Source organism: Drosophila novamexicana, unplaced genomic scaffold (assembly GCF_003285875.2).
Source record: "Drosophila novamexicana strain 15010-1031.04,08,12 unplaced genomic scaffold, DnovRS2.1 tig00004560-arrow-pilon, whole genome shotgun sequence".
NCBI lineage: Eukaryota > Metazoa > Arthropoda > Insecta > Diptera > Drosophilidae > Drosophila > Drosophila novamexicana.
The window spans coordinates 476505-493301 of NW_020825054.1; the positions used below are offsets into that span (position 1 = coordinate 476505).

At 39.5% G+C, this 16797-nt stretch overlaps 1 protein-coding gene across 1 annotated transcript in view; it reads right to left on the reverse strand.

Moving 5' to 3' along the window:
• Positions 1-3148, reverse strand: part of LOC115770669 (SLIT and NTRK-like protein 1) — an 84914-nt gene extending 81766 nt beyond the window's left edge. Inside the window, exon 1 of the mRNA XM_030716036.1 lies at positions 3075-3148. The gene's annotated coding sequence lies outside the window, so the exon portion shown is untranslated. The remainder of the gene's footprint in view (positions 1-3074) is intronic.
• Between the last annotated feature and the right edge of the window lie 13649 nt (positions 3149-16797).

Consider the following 16797-nt stretch of genomic DNA (forward strand, 5'->3'; position numbering starts at 1 on the left):
CCAGCACTGTCAAATTTATGTCTATTCTTGATTCATGCAATATTCTGACAGTTGCAGTTAATCTGAAGATAGACTTTAATGCTGCATGAACATGCTACACGTTTATTTGACAGTGTCTGTCATTTAAACACGCATTCAATGCAATGTTTATATTTTGACAGAGCGATAATTTGACAACCAGGCAGCATAAGTTTACATTAGTAAGCTGCAGCTAATATTTTGTCATAGGCAACCACATTTATCAATAAGTTTCGACTAGCTAGATGGCCGTTTTAATGATGTAAACTTTAATGTAAGTCTCGTTAGTGGGCAGCCAAGCAGAAATTATAAACTCACAACTGAATTCCCTGCGGGCACAAGCCGCAAGTTTTACAACTGTTCGAGTCATATTTTGAACCCGGTCTCTATTTACATTCCCATCTGCAAGTACACAAGTACTGGACGAAGGCTTAAGCCGACAGACGGCGCAAAGGGATAGTGTCATTTGCAATAAAGATAGACTTTCTATATCTATATTTTGCTCGGCACCTGCAAAACTTTTACCACAGACCTTTTGCCATAATTTATCAAAATATTTTTGCACATTTGTTGAAGGGAAATAATTAAAGAAAATATTATTGTTGGTTGCACAAGGCTGAATATACATGTATATACGTTACGTACATACGTACGTTTGCCATTGCCTTAACGATTATTTAAGTTCCTATTTATTCAAAGCTTTACATTTGAGGTTTGCCCTAAATTTTACGAACTCTGTAACCATTAAAAATTAGTAAAAATGGCAACAATAATTTTGTGAAAATGTGTATAACAGGCCGATGGAAACTCATTGACCTCATAAAATATATATATTATATTGGTCATGTCAGGTTTTTCTTGACAAATGTAAAAACTCGGGGATTACACTTAGTTATATATGACCCCTTAAATCATATGCAAAACAAGCTATTAGCCGTCTTCAATAATTGCCAAGTTTATTAATAACACTTTGGAAGTAAGAAATCGTTTAGAATATATTTAAAATTATAAGTGCTGTGGTTTTTCGAATATCATGATCTACCCTCATCCCTTCCCCTCCTTTCACCACCAGCTTAAACCAAAATTTAAACAAATATTCTGAAAATAATAACTTTGCCTTTTGTTATGCACCATATATCATATGCAGGCCGAGTGCAGGGTATTTTTCAGTCGAATCCTTTTGATTAAAACGCCCTCACTTGTTTTATGTTACGGCATCTAATGAAATTTCAAGCAATTAAAGAATTCCAGTCGCCACATTGGGAATATGGCAATAAAACTTATCACAAGCTGTCGAGAGCTGTGACACTGATTGAAAAATATAAACTCTCCGGCGGCAAGGTCGAGGCAGAGAAGGGGTTGAGGAGAGGGGGCCAGAGTGATGGCTCGTAGGCCATTAGCATTTCTGCACACATGCATAAATTATGCAAAACTCGGCAGACATCAAAATGTATTTCAAATATTTGGCTAAAGTGTTGAATATATTCAAATACATTTGCCACAGCTCCTCGGGCTGACAGGATGTGCATAGGCATAAGTACACAGAATACAACGTAAGGACGAAGTTTTGCTTCTTTTAGCTTAAGAGCTACGTTGCCTAAATGCCGTGTTGCCAAAATATTTTAATAATTTTATGTTGTTGCCCATCAAGTCGAGTTTGCAATTGAGATGAGTTGTCACTATATATTTCCGAGAGGATCAACTTTTAGTCTGCACTTTGCAAGTGTAGATGAGAGACAACACGAGTGAAGTTTGGCTTTAAAAGTGAAATGTTTTTAAATAAATGGTTGTAAATAAGAATTAATTAGCACTTGACAGAGAGCAACAGTTGTGTGGGGATGGAAAACGTCAAGATACATTAAATAATGTAAACGAAAAACAAAGGCATTCGAATATGCAATTGATAGCCGTAAGTATGACAGCATAAAGTCACATCTAATTAAATTAGTTATAGTGAACATAATTAATATAGCTGATGAGAGCATTAACTTTTTTCGGAAATGCTAAGCTAAGCTCAGAAACGGAATCTAAGTAATAAAAGCTATATTGCCCAGAAAGCTCGAAATGCATTTAAAAAGTTAACAATTGATAATTATACAAATTATATACATATATGTTTAGAGTTACAGGGAACGTGCATATATTACGAATGCAACTTTGTCTGGGCTTTTTCATCCATTTCATTCCGAGTTGCATTTCATACGTAAGCATAACAGTTGCTTCATTGACTGAGCTTCTAAATAATTCCGCACAAAGCGGTCGAATAGTTTTGCATATCAAATGGAACATAGTGCATTCAAGTAAAAGAGAGCAAACTAGATTTCAATTAGTAAGTGCAAATGAAAGCTGAAAAAACAAAAAAATAAATAAATAAAATTATAAAAAAGCTGAAAGCTCTTCTTTTGAGCTCAACTCGACTCGAACTCTGGGCCCAAAACACTACTCGATGAGACTTGGTTAAAAGTTGACAATTAAAAGTTTGCTGCCGGGATTTTGTTGAAGTTGTTGTTGTTGTTGTTGTTGTTGCTGTTGTTGTTGTTGCTGTTCTGCTTTTGCAGCTCTTCTCCTTGCTGGTTGTCTAAATGAGTATTTTTTTTTGTAAACAGAAGCAGCGCAGACAAAGTTGGAGCCAACTGCAAAACTGTGCAAATTAGTTTTGTTTTTAATTTAGCATGATTTAAATTGTTCCCTTGCTTTGTATCTTTACAACTGCTGCAGAATCAAATTCTTCTTCTTCATCTTCTTCTTTTGCTACTGCGTGTGTTTGACTAGTTAGCATATTAAAATTCTTTCAACTAGCTGTCGCTCTACAGCGGGCGAGCAAGTTGGAGTTATTGAGTAAGCGAGTTTTTTGAGTCAGTTCTTCAATAAAATTAAAGTAACATTTTTCAAGCTGTAGCCAGTTTTGCAGGCGACGCTGACGAAGGCGTGTGGGCGGGCGACAAAGACGCTGGCGATTGCGACGGCGACAGCGACAGCGACGGCGACAGCGACAACGTCTGCCGCAGACAAACAGACAAAACCTACAACTCACATGTATACACACATACACTTACCCCACTGGCCGCTGCGACTGCGCTGCTTGCAGCGTTGTCCAAAACTGGTTTTTGTTAGCTTTGCTGCTGCTTCGTCTGCTGCTCGCTGCTTCTTCTTCTTTTAGCTCGTCTGTGTGGGGATTGGTGAGAAGTAAGCACTTTTTTCAATACCTTTTTATTTGTTGCGAAATATACTGCGACGTATGTTAATGTTCTTGTAGTTGTCGTTGTGGACCCATATGCTACTTGCAATTAATTAAGCCAAACAATTGGCCAGCAAACAAAAGAAATCAACGCAACACACCGCAAACACGATACATAACTTCAAATACAGGCATAAAGACAAATATACACACACGCTAATATATGTACATATGGATGTGATTCACTTCACTTGTCGCGCGCGCCTTTTGCCCTGACGTAGGCGGTAAACGTGCGTAGTTGTGAGTGAGAGGGGTTTGGGAGGTCAAGTAGTAAGCGCGCGAAGCGCGAATACGACAAAACGAGTATGCGATTGAGAACACGCGACAAACTGATGCGCCGACGTCCGTACAGCGCAAAATTTATAAACAAACTGAACTGGCAGCGACGTTGGCGTCAACGTCGCCATTGCCGGCAGCCAACACCAACCAGGTTGCGTTTGAACTTTGGACGAGAACTTGTTTGCTGCCTGTGTGTGAGCATCTGGCGCTCTGCGAGTGTGTGTGTATACTTGTGTGAGTGGGTGTCATGAAGAGCGAGCTTAAGCGCGGCAACCGGCACAGTGAAGCAAAACTTGTTTGAGCTTACTGGTATTATTTATAAATATTTACCGTTTATCATAAACGTACATTCATTGGCTATCAAATATTATTTGTTATTTCACGTAAAATAAGATGTAAATATTTAATATTTATAATATTTGATTCTTTTATATTTTTAAACATGTAACAGAACTAAGCCTTGATTTATTGTCAATTTTAATGTCAGCTCTCGCTTGCAACATGTTCAAGTTCGATGCTCTGCATTAGCATGGTTACATTTTTACACGCCAGCAAAGAGACAGCCAACAGCAACTACAACAACAACATTAGATGACATGAGAGCACAGTTATAAAGGGTGTATTCGGTTTTTGGAAAGCTATGTAACAAACAACACAAATTCGTATGTGTACAACTATGTAGGTAAAATTGTATTGCTATGTAGCGAATATAGCCTTAAATCAATGCATGGCCACTGCAATTGAATAGGTAACAACGTTTTGAGAGTATTTTTGTAAATTCAAGGGTATTTTATAGTTGTTTACTAGGTAAAATCACTGAATGTGTGCTGCAGAGCTGTTGCTCGCTCTAGCGACAGCGCTGTTGACGTTTTTACTTTAGCATTTTTGTTGCTTTTTACCTAAATTTTATTTTTATGTATTTTGATTTTGTGTTAATTTCTTGTGCCGCCGGCTGTCGCAATTGCTGCCGCAGTCGCAGTCGCAGTCGCTGCTAGCGTCGCTGCTGTCGCTAAGTCAATTTTAAGGTTTATTTGAATTTCATTTTTGTGTAGTTTTTCCTGTGCTTCAGTTTGTTTTGCTTCTTTCACTTTTTTGTCGCCTTGTTGCTGTCGCTGCTGCTGTCGCCAGGCAATATTTATGTTATTTTTAGTGTTGCATGTAAATTTGTGTGGCATCCACACGATGTTGTCGCTCTATGCTAATGAGCCAGCTTTTATGCCGGGCCACAACTGGGAGAGGAACTGTATTCGATACATTCAATTGCCTGTTGCGCAAACTAATAACAATTTAATTTTCAACCGAATTATGCAGGCTTCGACGGACACACACACACACGCAAACATATTTTGGTGCTAGATTCATATTTTAGAGCTATTGAATTGAATTTGCATAAAGCAATTTTCACAGCCAATGAGCCATGCATGAGCTACTACCACGCATACCACAATCACACACACACACACACACACTCACATACAACAATTTGTATGCAAAATTGCGCATACGCAACGTGCGCCGCTCTAAAGGACTGCCTTTTCCTGAAGAGCTGGGCTTGTTTGAATAGTTTTTTTTTATGCTAGTAATGAGGTGACCGCCTTAAGGATACATCTAAAAACTGTAAAAAACTGGCTTCAAGGAAAATTCCTTTTTACATATTTCTTATATTTATTATTATAAAAAATTGAACGTATGTATAAAAAAAATGTCCTTGCATTAGATTAGACAAGCAAAATTATTAAAAACTTTTATATTTTCGGTTCAAAAATGTCAAATATTAATTTTTCTTTATTTTGATTCGGTCAATAGTGCTATTTCTTATATTTTACTGAACATGGAGATATAAGACATATATAAACTATTGAATATATTGTAAATGAGCTTCTACATTGGTTTGATATTAAAACCTTTTCGTTAAAAATATAAAGATTCAATATTGTAGCTTAATTTTTAGCCATCTTTGGTCATTTTGGACACACGTTAAATCTAATTTCGTGCGTGTTCATGTCACATGCATTCAGCTCTAGTTGGTTTATCGAAAACGATAATTAGGGCGTGGCACAAAGAGTCGCTGTCCAAAGGATTTGGAGCCCTTTTTGGCCAGCCAAGAGCCTGCATCCTTTTGACAGTTGGTACAATTTAAGCCACGCAGCCGCACGCAATCAACAGGGACAACAGCAACTGGCAAACTGAAACTGGCTAGCTAATGGCTTAAAAGGCTGCACACGAACCGTCGACACCGTTAATGATGCTACGAATGCTGCACGCGCGTGCATGTGTACGTGTCTGTGTCTATATATGTGTGTGTGTGTGTGTGTGTGTGTGTGTGTGTGTGAGTGAGTGTGTGTGATTGTCTGCGTCTGTGTGCGTTTGGAGATAGAATGTGGCAGGTGCAGCAGGCAGCAAATGCACTCATGCAGCTTGATTGCCGACAGACATTTGCCAATGACAGCAACAGGAAAAAACTTTTAATCGCAACTACATGTTGTCTCTGACAAGACACTAACTGGGCTGCTACGGCTACTACCAAGGGCAGAAGAAGTAGGCGTGGCAAGTGGGGTAAGCCGAAAACGTTAGAGGTTATGCAGACCCGTAGACCAGACCCGTATCCAGCTGTGGTGTTGGTCTCGAAACCGTGCCCAAATTGGCCCTTGCAAAACACTCACACACACACAGATAGAGAGAGAGAGTGAGAGAGAGAACCCATTGAATGCTTAGTTATTGGGATTATGTTGGTCCATTGGCTGCAACTTCTGGTTAAATGCTTGCCAGGTATCGAACCCAACAACGGTTCCATAGAGCTGCAGCTGAAAAATAGCTTCTTCAGTTTAGGTAACTGAGAAAGGGGAAGCAAAAACCATGCAACGCCAATTTGAAGACAAATTTTGTTCAATTTTCTGTTAAACGTAGCAAAATATTAAGTGTATAATTACTTGATTTTAACAACGCAAGCAATGTACAAGCATCAGGTGAATAATCACTTTAAATTTTTAAGAAATAATAAACTAAAATTATTAAAGAATCAATATATAGACATTTTCTTTTTTTTCTTGTTAAAGTTCATGGTAAATTTCCCTCAAAAAAAGTTAGTGCAATCTCAACTTTGGCAGGAACATTACATTAATGGACTCAAATATATTTTATACATATACATACATATTTTGCCTAAAACATGAAAAACATCGTACTTTAAGACACTTACGTATCATTTATTAATAATAGTTTGTAGAAACTTCAAGCCAGAGCTACTCATTGCTTAAAACGTACATTTAAGAATATTAGTATTGCTTGATTTAAAGACGCCTCTCATCGTTCTTATTAATCAGTTCTTTTAGCTATGCAATGGACTAGTCTCTCTGCTGTTGCTTTAACTTCGACAGCTGTTTATCACTCATACGCACCGCTGGCTGCGGCGTTAGCGTTCATTATTTACGCACATGAATTGCAATTTACAAACATTTCTCCCTGACTATGTTGTCGTTGTTGTGGGCTATAGCTGCCAGCTGGTGGCACCTGCGGTCTAATTAGTGCGCTTCGTCGGGCTGACTGCTAGTTAGTTAGCTGCCGATAAAGTCCAACCAAATTTGGCGCCGGTTCGTGTCCAGCATATTGACGTGATTTATGAAGCGACTGCAGATGAGCATTAAATATAATCCCCCGAAAACTATTGCGCACTGTACGCTAATGAGATCCTTCGGGCTGACCGTTCAAATGCGCCGTACACCCATGAAAACCGCTTAACCAAAAGTCACAGCTGCCCGTTGCGTATATGTGTGTGTTAAATAAAAAATAAAACGTTGCACCCTAATGACCCTAGCGGCTTTCGCCTCGCACTGCTGGCATTTAATATTTTTTCAATTCATAAATTTAAATAAGCAGCCCGGCACAGACGTGAGGCCTCTCTTTTATACTTTTCATTATTTATTTTTATTTTTTTTTTTGTTTGTTTCCGCCTAATGCGACGATATAAAATTTAATTTTGCATAATTAATGTCGCACTACAGGCCGAAACATGACCGAAAGAAAATTCATTAACATGATTTAGGCCCCAAGAAGCAAACAAAAACAACAATCGGGCAAAAACAAAAAAAGGGACACATTTCCAAAGTGCCGAAGCCATTAAAAGTATATTTGTTTGGGTCGCAACGCCACACGCATGACTGACTCTTGGCAACCCTTGCGTCACCCCAGGCCAAAGGGTTTGAGCCAAAAAGGCGAACAAAAAACAAAAACAAAAAAAGCACACAAATCTATAGCCACTTATTTTAAGAGGCCAGTTGTACACAAATACACACCAATAATAAAATATAAAACCTAAGAAACATATTCTTATTATTGATATATACAATGTAATAATAATAATAATATTATAATATAATATATATTATTATTATTATTATTGTTATGATTATTATAATATTATTATTATTATTATTGTTATGATTATAATATTATTATTATATTATTATTAGAATTATTTTTATTATTATTATTATTATTATTATTATTATTATTATTATTATTATTATTATTATTATTAGTATTATTATTTTTAGTATTAGTATTATTATTATTATTATTAGTATTAGTATTATTATTATTAGTATTATATACGCCAATTCTAAATTCATCCCCAGCCTGAGATTCGAACCAGAAGCATGGCTCCCAACGAATATATAAATCTATTTGAATGTATAAGGCTACGCCGTTCAACGACGAGTAATAAGTAAATACGGATCGCACTCTTAAGTCTTGGGACAGCAGGAAATTATTTACTTAACTCGTCACACTGCGAGGACATGGACTACTGCTAAGTCCACCAATTACACGTTTTTACGGAAAAGAGCTCTATATGGTGTCATATGGTATTATCTCCAACTTTTTAGAATATCAACTAACTTTGAGAACAAAGTAGTATTTCAAATAGATAAAATGTTTTCATTGTAATAACTTCTACTTTTTTAGTATTATGCATTTAAATAGCTTGCTTTAAACTTGAGGCATATATATACTTTTTAAACATACCTTATAAAGATCTTCGCCAAGTGTATTGAACTATCTGCGAATGCTTAGTCAGAAACAACCTATAAACTTAACACGCACCATTTTTGCGCATTTAAAAAAGAGTTTAATCAGCACGTGTCAGGCGCCAGGCTGTGGCTAATGGCATGCGATTGCGCGCGTGTGTGTGTATGTGCGGCTGTGTGTGTTTGTGAGTGTGTGGGTTATCTGTCCATCCAACTATTGGCGCTTTGGACTGAATGCCTAACCCATCTCCTACCTCCTTCCTCCCCTTGGGCCTTGTTTATGGTATTGGCTGCGACGATGGATTTATGGGCTAAATCGTTCAGCGAGCGCTTTAAAAGCCAGGCTGCAGTTGTGTGTGAGTGTGTTTCTGTTTCTCTGTATGTATGCGTTGGGTAGGCACACAAATATGCCAAATGCACGCGCCTGTCTAACCACGCTCACGCACACACATCTATGTCACCTGGCATTGTGACATTTGCGTTTTCGGTTGCCACATGGCGTATACGCAATATTTTGACTCCTGAAGCCTCTAACTCATGCTTTTATAGCATTTTTTGGTTGTGTGTCAATTTGTGCCTTAGTTGGCCATTGTTTTTGTTTATGTTGTTGTTGTATGTTTGGCAATATTGCGAAAACTTTTCAATGCTTTTCCAAGCAGAAACCGTTGCTAATACTTTTGTTCTTGTTGTTGTAGCTGTTGTTTTTTGTTACTTTTTGTTGTTGTAATTTTTCATAACTTGACCTTTTTGGCCAGCATTTGTGTCGTAAAGAATGCTTCTTATTGTTACGCTTTTATGGGCCAAAATGGTAGCACGTACATACGATAACAACAGCAGCAGCAACAACTACGACGAATAGGGATAACAACAGCAGCAACAACAATTTCTTCAAATACATTCTATAACCAATATAAATGTCATTTATGTTCCGGACACTTGACCATAGCCAAAAGCCGGGCAAAGGGTTCTACGGGTAAAAGCTGTCACGGTCAGCGATATGAAATACAACAGGCAAAAGAAGGAAAATCCTGGAAAAACTAGCATAGAACAGTTGCAAACACTTGTGCACTTGGCACAGAGAGGAGTTCCAAAAGAGGGGTGTGGAGCTGGCGACACGAGTAGCTTGTTTGAGTTAGAGTGCGATAAGCAGCACACAAATGAAAGCAATAGCGCCACTTAGTGGCACTTGAGGATATGCAAAAGCGTCAAGCACTTCCGGTTTATCGTGTTGTGTGCGCGCACTGTGTGTGTTGTGTGGCCGTGTGTATATATGTGTGTGTTTGTCACAGCAAAAAGAAGGGGGATGTGGAATTGTTTTCCAAATGCGACTGATTGTGAGTTATTTAAAGTGCACTAGATAAGCATTAAGTACATAAAGTATCTTTTGAAGTTGTTTAGTTTATCAACAATAGATAAGATATATAGATATAGATATAGATATAGATATAGATATAGATATAGATATAGATATAGATAGAGATATAGAATATAGATATAGAATATAGATATAGGAGATAGATATAGATATAGATATAGAATATCGATATAGATATAAGATATAGATAGTAGATATAGATATAGATAAGATATTAGATATAGATATAGATATAGATTAGATATAGATTATAGATATAGATAAGATATAGATATAGATTATAGATATGATATCGCTCTAGCTCTAGCTATAGCTCTCCTAAGCTATGATCCGACATCTATATAGCTTCTCGCTCTCGCTCTCGCTCGCGCTCTCCTCTCGCTCTCCGCTATCGCTTCTCGCTCGCGCTGTCTCTATCGCTCTCGCTCCGCTTCGCTTCTCGCTCTCGCTCTCGCTCTAGCCTCGCGCTCTCCTCCTCCGCTCTCGCTATCGCTCTCGCTTTTCTCGCTCTCGCCACTCCTCTTCTCTCGCTCTCGCTCTCCTTCCGCTTTCGCTCTCGCTCTCGCTATCCTCGCGCTTCTCGCTGCGCTACTAGCCTCCTCTCGCGCTCACTCTCGCTCTCGCTCTCGCTCCTCGTTCTAGCTCTCGCTCTCGCTCTCGCTCTCGCATCTCGCTCTCTCTCTCGCTCTCGCTCTCGCTCTCGCTCTAGCTCTCGCTCTCGCTCTCGCTCTCGCTCTCGCCTCTCGCTCTCGCTATCGCTCTCGCTCTAGCTCTCGCTCTCGCTCTCGCTCTCGCTCTCGCTCTGCGCTCGCTCTCGCTCTCGCTCTCGCTCTCGCTCTCGCTCTCGCTCTCGCTCGTAGCTCTCGCTCTCGTCTCTCGCTCTCGCTCTCGCTCTCGCTCTTGCTCTCGCTATCGCTCTCTCCTCTCGCTCTCGCTCTCGCTCTCGCTCTCGCTCTCGCTCTCGCTCTCCTCTCGCTCTCGCTCTCGCTCTCGCTCTCGCTCTCGCTCTCGCTCTCGCTCTCGCTCGCTCTCGCTCTCGCTCTCGCTCTCGCTCTCGCTCTCCTCGCGCTCGCTCTCGCTATCTCTCGCTCTCGCTCTCGCTCGCTCTCGCTCTCGCTCTCGCTCTCGCTCTCGCTCTCGCTCTCGCTCTCGCTCTCGCTCTCGCTCTCGCTCTCGCTCTCGCTCTCGCTCTCGCTCTCGCTCTCGCGCTCTCTCGCTCTCGCTCTCGCTCTCGCTCTCGCTCTCGCTCTCGCTCGCTCTCGCTCTCGCTCTCGCTCGCTCGCTCTCGCTCGCGCTCGCGCTCTCGCTCTCGCTCTCGCTCTCGCTCTCGCTCTCGCTCTCGCTCCTCGCGCTCGCTCTCGCTCTCGCTCTCGCTCGCTCTCGCTCTCGCTCGCTCTCCCGTCCTCCCCCCTCCGTCCCTTTCCTCTTTTCTTTTCCTCTTTTCCCGTCTCCTTCGTTCCGCGCTCCGCCCGTGGTTGCGCTTCCGGCCCTCTCCTCCCGCTCCCCTTTTGCCCCGCCGTCCTGTTGTGTTTCTCCCGTGTTCCTCGCTGTCGGTGGGTCTTTGCGTTGTGCTCCCTGTCCCTCCTCTCCCCGTCCCGTGCTTCTCCCCCCTTCTTTCTTTTTCCTCCCCTAATCTCCCTTCTCAATCCCCTTCCTCGTTTGTTTCCTCCGCTCCAAATCCGTTTGCTTCCCCCCCTTCGCCTGGCTCCGGTTCCCCCCCCTTCCCCCCGTTTCCTTATCGGTCAACCTTTTGAGGTTTTTCTGAGCATTTTTTTTTTGGTGTTGTGTATTTCTAGGTCTATATCTCCTTTCCCCTCCGCTCTTCTTGTTCTTGCATTCGCTGTTTCCGTCTCCGTTAAATAGGCTTTAGGATGGTTTGATATTCCCGACTGTGGGTGTGGGTGTGGGTGGAGTTCTGGGGAGGCATGATACCACGCCGAATCTGGCAGCGTCTGTTGTTATATGTTGTTTTTACCAACTGGATGTCTTGTCATATTTTTATGATTATTTATTTTTATTGTATGAATTGCTGTTCGTATCCACTGGCATTTATTATTATGCATGTCGTGTTCTGTCGCGAAGGGAAAACAATATTTTAACCCTTTGTTGACGGATTGAAGGATTGAAGACTTGCGGTTCACTGTTTTGTTTGGCTTTGCATTTAATGTGTCATAAATATTGACGAAACTTTGTGTTTCCTGTGACAATGTTTTACATTTTTCTTATACATTGCAGACTTTTGTTCAGAGTATTCAAAACTATTAATAAAAAATCCATTATCACATAAATTTCTCGGCACACATATATTTTTTGGATTATTTTTTATTTCATTTTTATTTTGTTTTTTTGTTTTTTTTTTTTGCGCTGCGCTGTCAAATTTTCCACCCGTTGCGGCGTTCTTTCGGTTTATCTTTACTTTTTATATATTTTGTGCCCAATTTGATTTATTTTTAGTGCCAACAAAACTAGCACGCAAAATATGGGGCTATTAAAATTTCTTTAATCTCAGTTATATAAGTCAAAATAAACACCATTTTTACGTAGAGCTGTTAAAAAGTCCCCAGATGACAAAGAGTTAACTTATAATTGCTGTCAATTCGGCTTGACAAAGTTATTTTATGTATTATACTGGGTTTTAAAATGTTAATGGATTTACCTGTTCATTAAAACTCTCGGAATTGTATTTCTATGCGGCAGCACAACTACATAAAAAAATGTATACAAATTTAGCCGAAAGAACATAAAAAATAAACCACTTCATTGTAAAGTTCACAACTAATTACAAATGATGATTTCTTAAACAAAATACAATTTGGCAGACCAGCCAGACGGCCCGATAAACTTAGTCATTAGTTAGTATCTTTTCGGATCATATATTTCAAATTGATTTCAAAGACTTTTCACAATTTTCGGAAAGTCCATCCCCTCTTGTTTTTTTTAACGTTTCATTGTGGAGCTTAAAACTAATAACAATGAAACCTGAATGAAGACTTAATAAAAAAACAATGTGGCAGACCAGCTACAGCTCTATAAATTTCAACTATTATCTCTTCGGATAACATATTTCAAAATTGGTTTCAGAAATGCTTTACACTTTTGGAAAATCCATCTCTTCTTGTTGGATCTGGAGCAAATGTGGAATTTACAAAGTTGATGCAACAAGCTCATGGTCATATTCCTTTGTAGAAAATACATTAAGATGTCGGATCTATTAATGTTTAATTAATATTAAAAAATATAATTTTTAAACAATGTAAACTAAGTTTTATATTAGACATATTAATAATATCCTAAACGTTTAGGAATGAAAGACAAAGTGATTTTCAAATCGAGTATTACAATTGCTGTCAAACTGTATGCTTTTGGCAGGCAATTTAGCAAAGCACACTTGCCTTTAAACTGTACGCATGCCTGAGCTTTGCTGTGATTATAAATACAAATACATATTTTAATTACTAATTTATTATTTAATATTGAAGATATAATATTAACAAATATATATATGAACAAATGTACTAAAAAGTATTACAAATTTAAAGTTGAAAAGAATATATATATATTTATATATACTTTACTTTATAAACTTTATAAATATAATTTGATTATTTTAATTGGCTGTAATTTAATTTAAATTAAAATACAATAATCAAACGCACTGATGCGACTGCACTTTCCTAATGTGCAAATATTTATAGCAGCCACACACTCCATGCACATACACACGCACATATGCATACGCTCACACACACACACAGAACAGTTGCTGCAACAGTTGTTCTGGCTTTTTGGCGCCAAAAATAGCAACAAGCGTAAACAAAATGCGACCTTGTGTCATAATAAAGCGCTCAAAGCCGGAGCCAAAGCTCTCTCTTTCTCGCTCTTTGAGTCCCTTACAGCTGCGTCGAATGTGGGTCACACACTGCGTTTGAGTGATTTTTATTACATGCTGCTGTCTCTGGCAGACTTGGGTTCAGTTGTGCACGAGACGCGTGCGAAGCGCCACGTTTGTAGACCTTGCGTCGCTTCAGAGCTCGCCGCCTGACAAATTCGGCGCGCTTTTCTTTTGTGGAAATTCCGGTTACTCGAATCAATAGCTCAGTGAAAGGACAAAAAAAACAGAAAGGGAAAGGAAAAGTGTCGCCAGCAATTGTGCTTATTTTTGGTCCTTTGTGCGGCTTTGCCAGTTGCACTTGCCCATTTGTTGTTGTTTAAGTGCCAGCAACAGCGCCTGTAAAACTGTAAGTGAAATTTGCAAGTCAACATTAAAAATGCAGTCCTAATGTAATCCTAAGTGGCGGGTCCGACCTTTGGTTATCGCTTAACCTGCTGTTTACCGCGATGTGTGCGTCTATGTGTATGTTTGTGTCCCTCCTTAAAAGTGAACATTGTGTATATTACGCATACGCCGCGTTGTCAACGCGCAAGTGACGTGACAAGCACAAAAGGAGATGTTGCCCGACAGCAAAAGCTGACGCAAACACACTGACAGTCGCAATGACAGACGGACAGTCGCCACAGTCGCTGTGACGGACATTTATGACACGCCAAAGGATCGCACGAGCTTTTTGTTGTGCCTGCCTGCACTTGACGCTGGCCATAATTGAAGTGTAACCGCATTTTAGGCGTGTGGCGCCACAAGAGACCTTGCTGTGGGCGTGGCACACTTTATTGTAGCAGTTATAGTCGTTACTACTGCGGCTGTCCACGTATCCATTTTTAGGGCATGACAAATGCGAACAGCTTTCAGCTGTCAACTCTGTCGGCAAGAATTTCCATTTGACACAGATTCCAGCTTTTCGACAGTCATAAATTTGGCAGACACATTCAGTTTAGATGTGTCCAGTTGTCCAGTCGGGTTTGATATAGTATATTGAAATCAAAACTTTTATTGCTCAACTAGATAATAATTGAATTAAATTTAATTATACAAATTTAGAATATATGATATTTTATACGTAAAACTCTCCCAAAAGTAGGCTATGCTTAATATACTGAGTACCTTCTAATAAAAATCTACAAAGCCTCTGAAACCTCAGTACCAACCATAAGTAATAAGTCTGCTTATTGTAAGCATGGGTTATCGATAATCGTAAGAATCCGTTAGTGACCCCATGGAAAACGAATGTGTGAAAATTTAGTTACTTCAAGATCAATCTTGGAATTTAATTTTGTATATACGTGACTATCATTAGCTTGTACTGTTACTTTGAGAGGTATCTTGCAGTCGATCATTTTTCACTTACGACTTCCTAATTGTTTTCCTTTGCCGTTGCCAATGATTTTTGTGCGTGCCTACATTCTCTTATTTTTATTTCGTGTTTGTTTTTGTACATTGAAGCACCTGTGCTTGGTCTGCTACCAACTCGCAGCTCGCTGACCCCCCCCCCCCCCTCTCTCACTCTCTGCGCCTTGAAATTTATCGCTTTTTTATTGGACAACCAACAGGAAAACTTGTGTTTAATTCATAAGAAAAAGTTTGGTTTTTCTCTCTTTGCTTTTGGCATTGCCTCCTCGCTCGGCGGGCAGCTGATTAAGACGATAATAATGTCTATTAATATTTAACAAAGAACCCCCTTACGCCCCGCCCCTTGAGCCTTGGGGCTCTAGTCTGCGTGTGAGTCTATAAAGAAGTTGGAAGCTAATTGAATGGCCCGGCCTTTGGGTAACTTAAGTGTGTGGCTCAGGTTTCATTTGCAGTCCAACTATGCTTGCTTTACATATACTTATTTTATGTGTATCCCTGGACACATCATCAACAGACGCGCACATGTCTCTGCATACTCCTAACTAAGGTACACAGCTTCAATTTTAATACGATCTTCTGGCAAACAAAAATTAAATACACACACAAATTTCACACGGCCCATATCCTTTAATGGGCGTACCCTTAACCCCACAGCAGGCAGGAAGAAAAGCTTCTAGAATATTGTTTAAATATTAAATGTGTGTATATATATATATATATATATATATATACATATCTGTCTGTGTGTGTGTGCGTGTGTGTGTGTGTTTGTGTGTGTGTGTGTGTCAATTTTTCTCACTTTCCATGGTTTAAAACAGGCTGTAAACTATTTTTGGATTAAGTAGTTTCTTTCTGAATAAAAAGTGATATAATTAATTAAGCACATTCCAAATGCTATCACAAATTGTTTACAACAGATAGATTTTTATTTATTAACAAAGTCTTTTGAAAATGTTTAATGCTGTCTATGGCAACCATAAATTTATTTTATTTTTTCCAATTCTAGGATTCGGTTCAAGAATATAATGTGACCTTGAAAGCGTAACTCAGCTCATAAGAAAACGGTTCTTGGCCAGAGTTCTTATAGACTACGATTTTATGAGTCATCGAGTGTCTGTGTCAACAAATTACTTTTTATAATTCCCATGTGGTTCTAGCACTAATTAAGTGTTGTGTGTGGGTTCATGTCTGGGCTAAAGGAGTGTACCTCTAACTAGCTGTTAAATGCGAGCGCAACAACACGTGAATGTCCTTGTTATATAGTTCTTGTTAGATCCAATCAACTATTCAATTTATAGTGCATGACTAATTCAGTTAATTAACTCAATTTGTTTCCGCTTATGTATCAGTAATCAATCGCGCAACCGAAGCTCGTTTGAAAAGTGCCACGCCCTCCTTGCCTGGCTTACAACTACTTGACAATTTGTTACGTTTATGCTGCGATTCGATTTGCTTGGCTGCGTGTCCATAAATCAGAGGCTAACATGACGTCATTTATCCGAGAGCAAACAGAACAAGAAGCGAACAAAAAGAATGAAAGGAAAACGAAGGATGCCCTTAAGGACTTGTTTACCCAGTTGCCGTCGAGCGCCCCTGGCGCACGTCAACCTTGTGACCC